Below are 10,450 nucleotides of genomic sequence, written 5' to 3' on the forward strand. Positions count from 1 at the left end.
GCTGAGCTTCTCCCGTTTCGCTCGCAGCTACTCAGGGAATCCCGGTTGGTTTCTTTTCCTCCCCTTATTAATATGCTTAAATTCAGGGGGTTGTCACACATGAACTGAGGCTTATGTACCTTGCGGTTGTTATCGTCACATCTGGCTTGCGACTACTTTGTTTCAATGTCCAATATGTACCGTTGGACTCGGTTAACGGGCTGTTAGCCCGCGTGTGGTTTAACTCACTGATACCTTCCATTGCCCATACGCTAGTTTGTTTGTGTTCCTTTGGTCAACTTCCATACTTGAATCATTTGTGCTACCGCTGCTGCTTCGACGCTACTTTGACATCTTCGCTTCTATTTAAATAAATAAATAAGCTGAAGCTAGACATCAGTAAACACCACCACAGACACCACAAGCACGCCTTCTCCTCGTACTTCCGCCTCACGCGGGAACACGGACGCTCTAAATACTTCGAATTCCAATGCCAGTATATTGTAAACCACGGGTTCTTTAATGCTAGCGGGTCGTCGCGACCCTAGTTAACATCATGGTGCACGTCTCGTGACGGGTGTCACGGCGTAGTTAAATGTATGCGATACATTTCTCAAATATAAGCGCTCAGTCATCTGTACATCATGGTAGGTTCCCACGACGTGCAATATGCGTTCAACTTATCAATGTTCATGTGTCCTGCAGTTCACATTATGACGCGCAGTTAGCTGCGGTCTTCATCGATCCATGAGCCGAGTGATCCACTGCCGAGGGTGACTAACTTGCGTAAGCCGCCGCTGTGCGCGTATACCCGTTCCCCGTAGGGAGGAGCAAGCCGCCGCTTAGAGACGAAGCATAAAGTGTCCTCATTCCACATAGGGCAAGCTGGATGAATCCATTTTACCCAGGACGGCCGAAGCGGCGTGGACCAGGGGAGAACTGAACCTTATACTTCACACCACAGTAAGTCTACGTGTCCTCTTCCACATAGGGCAAGCTAGAACTAACTATCTTACCCAGGACTGCCGAAGCAGCGTGGACCAGGGGAGGAACACACTTTTCATGGAAACGTAAGGCATCCATGACTGCCATAACGTAAGCCGCCGCTGTGCGCGTATACCCGTTCCCCGTAGGGAGGAGCAAGCCGCCGCTTAGAGACGAAGCATAAAGTGTCCTCATTCCACATAGGGCAAGCTGGATGAATCCATTTTACCCAGGACGGCCGAAGCGGCGTGGACCAGGGGAGAACTGAACCTTATACTTCACACCACAGTAAGTCTACGTGTCCTCTTCCACATAGGGCAAGCTAGAACTAACTATCTTACCCAGGACTGCCGAAGCAGCGTGGACCAGGGGAGGAACACACTTTTCATAGAAACGTAAGGCATCCATGACTGCCATAGTGCGTAAGCCGCCGCTGTGCGCGTAAACCCGTTCCCCGTAGGGAGGAGTCAAGCCGCCGCTTAGAGACGAAGTATGAAGTGTCCTCTTCCACATAGGGCAAGCTAGAATGAACTATCTTACCCAGGACCGCCGAAGCAGCGTGGACCAGGGGAGAACTGAACTTTATACTTCACACCACAGTATTGAGTAATGTGCCCTCTTCCACATAGGGCAAGCTGGAATGTTCCATTTTACCCAGGACGGCCGAAGCGGCGTGGACCAGTGGAGGACTACACAATCATGAGGTTTGATATCGACTTGTGTGTTTCAATAGGATACCGATGGTATGGTTTGAACCGATTTGATTTAGCCATTCTGAAGTCATCACTTGGTTGAAGCGCTGAACTAGGGAGGCATCGTTTACATATATATTGGTTTTCGCATGCTCTACTAGGTTAATGTCATGAGGTTGGCTATCGAGCATGCCCAAGTGATGACTTGATTGTGTGCTTGCTTGAATTCTTCACATTTCATACCATCGGTTAGTTGTCGAATCATTCCTCGATCATAACCTTCGTTCTTGGTTCATGTATGCTCTCTTCCACATAGGGCAAGCTAGAATTAACTATCTTACCCAGGACCGCCGAAGCAGCGTGGACCAGGGGAGAACTATACTTTGTCTTGTATGCCCTCTTCCACATAGGGCAAGCTAGAACTAACTATCTTACCCAGGACCGCCGAAGCAGCGTGGACCAGTGGAGGACTATACTTTGTTCATTACACCACAGTATTAAGTATGGTGTCCTCTTCCACATAGGGCAAGCTAGAACTAACTATCTTACCCAGGACCGCCGAAGCAGTGTGGACCAGGGGAGGACTATACTTTATACTTCACACACTAGCCATACTGAAGTCATCACTTGGTTGAAGCGCTGAACTACGGCGGGGTAATCGTTTACAGGTTATAATCATATAGCTGCATGCTCATTAGTAGATAATGGAATATTGTATGGCAATATGAGCATGCCCAAGTGATGACTTTGTTTCAAGCTCAACAGGTAGGGTATTGAGTCCTCTTCCACATAGGGCAAGCTAGAATGAACTATCTTACCCAGGACCGCCGGAGCAGCGTGGACCAGTGGAGGACTCTATACTTTATACTTCACACCACAGTATTGAGTACGACTTGCATAAAGCCCCTAATGAGAACCACGAGGGCTCTCTCAATGTAGAACCACGAGGGCTCTAGTACCGATTCTCTCGGTACGGCTTGGTCCGTGTTCCTTTATGCTTGTACTCTAAGTATTAAGTATTGTGTCCTCTTCCACATAGGGCAAGCTAGAACTAACTATCTTACCCAGGACCGCCGAAGCAGTGTGGACCAGGGGAGGACTATACTTTATACTTCACACACTAGCCATACTGAAGTCATCACTTGGTGGGGGTGAACTACGGCGGTATCTATCGTTTTGGTTCGGTCTATATAGGGTCGCTTGCATGCTCATTCGAATATAATGTAATTGTGTATGGCAATATGAGCATGCCCAAGTGATGACTTTGTTTCAAGCTCAACAGGTAGGGTATTGAGTCCTCTTCCACATAGGGCAAGCTAGAATGAACTATCTTACCCAGGACCGCCGGAGCAGCGTGGACCAGTGGAGGACTCTATACTTTATACTTCACACCACAGTATTGAGTACGACTTGCATAAAGCCCCTAATGAGAACCACGAGGGCTCTCTCAATGTAGAACCACGAGGGCTCTAGTACCGATTCTCTCGGTACGGCTTGGTCCGTGTTCCTTTATGCTTGTACTCTTAGAAAGTCTCAACCCGGAGGTCTTGACTTTGATTGTCATAGTTGGACTACGACGGGGCATCCGACCATTGCTGATCGAACACCCCTGATTCACCATCTTTCGGGTAGGCGGTACGCGTACCTCCGGACGCGGAAGTCTCAACCCGGAGGTCTTGACTTTGATTGTCATAGTTGGACTACGACGGGGCATCCGACCATTGCTGATCGAACACCCCTGATTCATCATCTTTCGGGTAGGCGGTGCGCGCACCTCCGACGCGGAAGTCTCAACCCGGAGGTCTTGACTTTGTATTGTCATAGTTGGACTACGACGGGGTATCCGACTCATCGAATACCCCAGAAGCACACCATCTTTCGGGTAGGCGGTACGCGTACCTCCGGACGCGGAAAGTCTCAACCCGGAGGTCTTGACTTTGGTTGTCATAGTTGGACTATGACGGGGCATCCGACCATTGCTGATCGAACACCCCTGTTACACCATCTTTCGGATAGGCGGTGCGCGACACCACCGACGCGGAAAGTCTCAACCCGGAGGTCTTGACTTTGTATTGTTGGATAGTCCTCTTCCACTATAGGGCAAGCTGGAAATATTCCATTTTACCCAGGACTGCCGAGGCAGCGTGGACCAGGGGAGAACTTCACGGAATCTTCAGGCATCCATGATTGCCATAGTGCGTAAGCCGCCGCTGTGCGCGTCAACTCGTTCCCCGTGAGGAGGAGTCTAGCCGCCGCTAAAAGACGAAGCATTAAGTGTCCTCATTCCACTATAGGGCAAGCTAGAATTAACTATCTTACCCAGGACCGCCGAAGCAGCGTGGACCAGGCGAGGACTATACTTTATACTTCACACCACAGTATTGAGTACGACTTGCATAAAGCCCCTAATGAGAACCACGAGGGCTCTCTCAATGTAGAACCACGAGGGCTCTAGTACCGATTCTCTCGGTACGGCTTGGTCCGTGTTCCTTTATGCTTGTACTCGCGGAAAGTCTCAACCCGGAGGTCTTGACTTTGATTGTCATAGTTGGACTACGACGGGGCATCCGACCATTGCTGACCGAACACCCCTGATTCATCATCTTTCGGATAGGAGGTGCGCCCACCTCCGACGCGGAAGTCTCAACCCGGAGGTTCGGACTTAGAGTTTTTCCCATTTAAAAGTTTTTCTCTTAGCCATACTGAAGTCATCACTTGGTGAACGATTGAACTAGGGCGGGTTAATCGTTTATAGGTATCATGTGGTTTGCATGCTCTCTTAGGTTAAGGTCATGTGGTTGGCTATCGAGCATGCCCAAGTGATGACTTTGTTTCACGCTTGCTTGATTTCTTCATGATTCCCTGTTATATAGTGTAATCATCGAGAACAGGGAATCTTTGGTTTTGCTCAACAGGTATTGGATGTCAACTTGGTATCTAGATCGCATTAAGTCTCAACCCTTAGGTTCGGACTTGTATAGTGACATCTTGTTACGGTCTTGAGTCTCAACCCGCAGGTTCGGACTACTTAGTGTTTGATCGAATATAATATGGCAACTTGTGCCTAAGTCTCAACCCGCAGGTTCGGACTTCTGTTTATTTGGCCAATGTATGTATAAGGCAACTTGTGCCTAAGTCTCAACCCGCAGGTTCGGACTTGTGTATTTGTTCGAAGTCATGTATAAGGCAACGTGTGCCTAAGTCTCAACCCGCAGGTTCGGACTTGTTAGTGTTTCGTCAACTTTCATATGGCAACTTGTGCCTAAGTCTCAACCCGCAGGTTCGGACTTGTGTATTTGTTCGAAGTCATGTATAAGGCAACTTGTGCCTAAGTCTCAACCCGCAGGTTCGGACTTGTGTATTTGTTCGAAGTCATGTATAAGGCAACGTGTGCCTAAGTCTCAACCCGCAGGTTCGGACTTGTTAGTGTTTCGTCAACTTTCATATGGCAACTTGTGCCTGAGTCTCAACCCGCAGGTTCGGACTTCTATAGTGTTTCGTCAATTATCATATGGCAACTTGTGCCGAAGTCTCAACCCGCAGGTTCGGACTTCTGGAAGGATCACTTGGCCACTAATGATCCTTCCGCAGGTTCACCTACGGAAACCTTGTTACGACTTTTACTTCCTCTAAATCATCAAGTTCGGTCAACTTCGATAAAGCAGACGCGGTTCACGAGGATCCAGCGAACGATCATCTCCAAAGACCTCACTAAATAATCCATCGGTAGTAGCGACGGGCGGTGTGTACAAAGGGCAGGGACGTATTCAACGCTGGCTGATGACCAGCACTTACTAGAAGTTCCGAGTTCATATGGACCATTGCAATCCATAATCCCTACTAAGTGAGTATTTGAGTGATTTCCCGTTCCTCTCGGAATAGGAGACACGCTGCTACCCACATTGTAGCACGCGTGTAGCCCAGAACATCTAAGGGCATCACGGACCTGTTATCGCTCGATCTCATTTTGCTAAACACAAATTGTCCTGCTAAGCAGCGTACCGTAAGTGCACTTGCGCACACGAACAGCGAAGGTGTCAGGTCATACTCCACCGAAAGGTCCTAACCCGTTCCAATCGGCATCGACGCATTAACGCTGACTGCGTTCTAGTTAGCATATGTGAGTCACGTTCGTTATCGGAATTAACCAGACAAATCAATCCACGAACTAAGAACGGCCATGCACCACTACCCTTAAATTTGAGAAAGAGCTATTAATCTGTCTCACCTCCATAAGTTCGGACCTGGTAAGTTTTCCCGTGTTGAGTCAAATTGAACCGCAAGCTCCATTTCATTGTGGTGCCCTTCCGTCAATTCCTTTAAGTTTCAACTTTGCAACCATACTTCCCCCGGAACCTGACTTTGGTTTCCCGGAAGCTACTGAGAGCACCTGGTTGTAGCGTCTCCCAATTGCTAGTTGGCATCGTTTACGGTTAGAACTAGGGCGGTATCTAATCGCCTTCGATCCTCTAACTTTCGTTCTTGATTAAAGAAAGCATCCTTGACAAATGCCTTCGCTTTAGTTAGTCTTACGACGGTCTACGAATTTCACCTCTCGCGCCGTAATACTAGTGTCCCCAACTACTTCTGTTAATCATTACCTCCGGTCTGAGTACAAACCAATGAAAGATTAGACCAAGGTCGTATTCCATTATTCCATGCAAGATTATTCTAGGGCGTTTGGGCACCCTGCTTTAAGCACTCTAATTTGTTCAAGGTAAACGTGAGCGGTCGAGCTCTATGTTACACTTGCACCCGTTGAAGGGCACACCATGACACAGACTTGGTGCCCTACCACACCATTGAGTCGCAACCAGATTCCGACTTGGCCCACCGACCACGGGTTGACCGGGTCGGCGGAGCCGGACTGTGTTGGACAAGTATCAACTTCGAACGTTTTAACCGCAACAATTTTAATATACGCTAGTGGAGCTGGAATTACCGCGGCTGCTGGCACCAGACTTGCCCTCCACTTGATCCTCGTAGAAGGATTTATGCTCTACTCATTCCAATTATGAAACATCATTAAAGAGTTTCATATTGTTATTTCTCGTCACTACCTCCCCGTCCCGGGATTGGGTAATTTACGCGCCTGCTGCCTTCCTTGGATGTGGTAGCTATTTCTCAGGCTCCCTCTCCGGAATCGAACCCTGATTCCCCGTTACCCGTTGCAACCATGGTAGTCCTCTATACTACCATCCATAGTTGATAGGGCAGATATTTGCGAGATCTGTCGTCGGTGCGAGACCATACGATCAGCATCATTATCCAGACTTCAACTCAATGACACGGAGAACCCGCGATTGGTTTGACTAATAAGTGCACCAGTTCCCGCGAGGGTCCTGGCATGTTGCATGTATTAGCTCTAGATTTTCCACAGTTATCCAAGTAACTAGGTTGATGATCTCGTAAATTATAGCTGTTATACTGAGCCTTATGCGGTTTCACATTAAATCTGTTTGTACTTAGACATGCATGGCTTAACCTTTGAGACGAGCGTATATTACTGGTAGGATCAACCAGAATTCCGACTTTGCGTTCGAATGTTCATTGTCCCATTGCACCCGGAGGAGCAAACACCACGTTCTATATGTTGTCAAGTCCGGTAGCACACGGGAGGCGAGCCCCCGTGCGAACCTCATTGCCCTCGTATCACACACACCCGATGCACCGGACAGGCACTTGAGCGGCATTCGACTCCGCTAAGCGCACGTGCGCCCGATTGTGCATGCGCTGACGGGGCCTTCATACCCCTACCACAGCGACCTTATGCCAAACTTCCATGAATACTTAGGTGAGCTGACAAGGGCCTTCATTTCCCTACCATCAACTAAAGGACACGCTAGGCGCGTCCGATCATTGCAACTGCGGGGCTTTCATACCCCAATCACCACAGTACGCAATTCACCAGAGTTTAATCACAACCCCCCCGGACATGGCACACTATTAACTTGCAACAAAACTTAGTGTGTGCCGGGCACATCGGTTCCACAAAATCATTCCCGATGTACCCCAATTGGGGTTGTGAACGCATCCATGGTCCTCTGACACACCCAACCAAGCGTGGATACTACATACCTCAAACACCCAGTACACTAACAGACAAATCAATATATGGTTGCTTTCCCCCAGACATTTGCCAATCACTTGGCACCCGGACGGGAACTCGCTCCTGATTGCGCCATTGCCACCCATTTGCCAAGAGCGAGTTCTGTATGTAGATTTCATTTGGAAAGACAACCGTGTACTGGATATTCTATCCGACGATTACAGATGACGAGTACGAGACTCGACTACACTCACGGATAATACATTTTGGGTCGAGATTGCTTTCGGGGTTTTCGATTGGTCTTGCGCTTGTAAACGTATAACTTTGACTTGTGGTAACCTCGGTATGTTAGTCGATCACGTGGTTGTGAACTGGGTAGGGGTGGGCAATCTGTTCACTTGCACTCTGGGTAGGAATATGGTGAGCGCTATAGGTTAAAGATCATGGTATGGTTCCATCGTGATGACTTTCGCTAGATAGTAGTATGTTTGGATAGTTATAACGTTTTTGGCCATTTGTTCATAGTGTTCGGTTCATTCAGGAATTCGATTGGTCTTTGCTTCACACACGTGGTCGATCACTTGGATGTGAACTAGGGTGAGATTAAGGTGTTCACTAGTGCTCTTCGGTTTTGGATCAGTAATGAGCACTTGATTGGTTTCGCATAATATGTATCCATAGTGATGACTCTTTCCAGCTTAAGATTTCGTTACCGGTTTCGAATCCTCCCCACGTTCGCTTTTACTTGGTTAGGTTTTCGAGTGTAGATTTGAAAGCAATCTCATGTATGTATCCCATCTGATATAAGCCACTGACAGTTCATGTCACCTCGTTCAACTCTCGCTGGGTCACAGAAGTATGTTACTGCGCCCATTATCCCTACTCGGATAGGTTCGGTTCGTTCGTTTTATACTACGGTGAGTAAACTCAATTTGTGCATCGCATAGCCATGGAAAGCAAGCTTTCGCGGGCCTCTTCGACTGTTTTGATACGAGCTGTGCCCGTGATGCTTGTCATCCCAGGATACTAGACCCCTTTGGACGACCGCATGACCATCAGAAAGTAAATTCCACGTTCGATTTGGGGTGTGAACCCCGAACATAAAGTCTTTGTGTAGAACCACGAGGGCTCTATAGTACCGATTCTCTCGGTACGCTTGGTCCGTGTTCCTTTATGTTCGTACTCTTGTGAATAAGATTCACGTTCGTTTTGGGATATTTGCTACTGTCACCGTTTGAGTACTATGGGGCTTGAACCCCTAAAATAAAGTCTTTGTGTAGAACCACGAGGGTTCTATAGTACCGATTCTCTCGGTACGCTTGGTCCGTGTTCCTTTATGTTCGTACTCTTGTGTGTATAATATTCATGTTCGGTTTGGGATATTTGCTACTTTCACCAGGGTCCCGTTCTTCATACAAGTCTGCCTTGCTAATGTGGTAACTTTATAGTGTAGTTCTGACATCCCAATTTTGGGACTTAGCCGATTTTTCGTATATTTCCATATGACCCATAGGGTCCCTTTCTTCATACAAGCTTGCCTAGGGCGATCGGTCAAAACTTGTCTTACTATTCGATTGGTCTTCGCACTTTCACCCTAGGCAGTTCGCCTAGGTCTGTCTTCTTGAGGAGGCCAAAACCCGAAATAAGGAGGTTCGGCCGACCCTGAAACCTCCCCTGTCTGAACTACACTAACCCGATTTTTCAGGGTCCTCAGCGCCATACAACTTTGCCTAGGTCACTTGTACTCTTGACTTAGGCCATCCGACTTGGTCCGTGTTTCTTCCTAGGGTTCACCTAGGTACTTTGCCTTGCTTGATGTGGTAACTTTTTAGTGTAGTTCAGACATCCTAATTTTGGGACTTAGCCGATTTTTCATGTATTTCCATATGACCCATAGGGTCCCTTTCTTCATACAAGCTTGCCTAGGGCGATCGGTCAAAACTTGTCTTACTATTCGATTGGTCTTCGCACTTTCACCCTAGGCAGTTCGCCTAGGTCTGTCTTCTTGAGGAGGCCAAAACCCGAAATAAGGAGGTCCAGCCGACCCTGAAACCTCCCCTGTCTTAACTACACTAACCCGATTTTTCATGGTCCTTAGCGCCATACAACTTTGCCTAGGTCACTTGTACTCTTGACTTAGGCCATCTGACTTGGTCCGTGTTTCTTCCTAGGATTCACCTAGGTACTTTGCCTTGCTTGATGTGGTAACTTTTTAGTGTAGTTCAGACATCCCAATTTCGGGACTTAGCCGATTTTTCGTATATTTCCATATGACCCATAGGGTCCCTTTCTTCATACAAGCTTGCCTAGGGCGATCGGTCAAAACTTGTCTTACTATTCGATTGGTCTTCGCACTTTCACCCTAGGCACTTTGCCTAGGTCTGTCTTCTTGAGGAGGCCAAAACCCGAAATAAGGAGGTTCAGCCGACCCAGAAACCTCCCCTGTCTGAACTACACTAACCCGATTTTTCAGGGTCCTCAGCGCCATACAACTTTGCCTAGGTCACTTGTACTCTTGACTTAGGCCATCCGACTTGGTCCGTGTTTCTTCCTAGGGTTCACCTAGGTACTTTGCCTTGCTTGATGTGGTAACTTTTTAGTGTAGTTCAGACATCCTAATTTTGGGACTTAGCCGATTTTTCATGTATTTCCATATGACCCATAGGGTCCCTTTCTTCATACAAGCTTGCCTAGGGCGATCGGTCAAAACTTGTCTTACTATTCGATTGGTCTTCGCACTTTCACC

The 10,450-nt window shown here is 47.8% G+C and overlaps 2 non-coding genes across 2 annotated transcripts in view; both read right to left on the reverse strand.

The window, feature by feature from the left end:
- LOC131292018 (large subunit ribosomal RNA) overlaps positions 1-113 on the reverse strand; it is a 4,090-nt gene extending 3,977 nt beyond the window's left edge. The window contains exon 1 of the ribosomal RNA XR_009189743.1: positions 1-113. This exon is cut by the window's left edge and continues 3,977 nt beyond it. This is a non-coding gene — a ribosomal RNA (large subunit ribosomal RNA).
- Positions 114-600: 487 nt separating this feature from the next.
- Positions 601-755, reverse strand: LOC131292005 (5.8S ribosomal RNA). The gene has a single exon (XR_009189731.1). It is a non-coding gene; the product is annotated as a 5.8S ribosomal RNA (ribosomal RNA).
- Between the last annotated feature and the right edge of the window lie 9,695 nt (positions 756-10,450).

The sequence above is a fragment of the Anopheles ziemanni genome (assembly GCF_943734765.1).
Source record: "Anopheles ziemanni chromosome X unlocalized genomic scaffold, idAnoZiCoDA_A2_x.2 X_unloc_25, whole genome shotgun sequence".
Lineage (NCBI taxonomy): Eukaryota > Metazoa > Arthropoda > Insecta > Diptera > Culicidae > Anopheles > Anopheles ziemanni.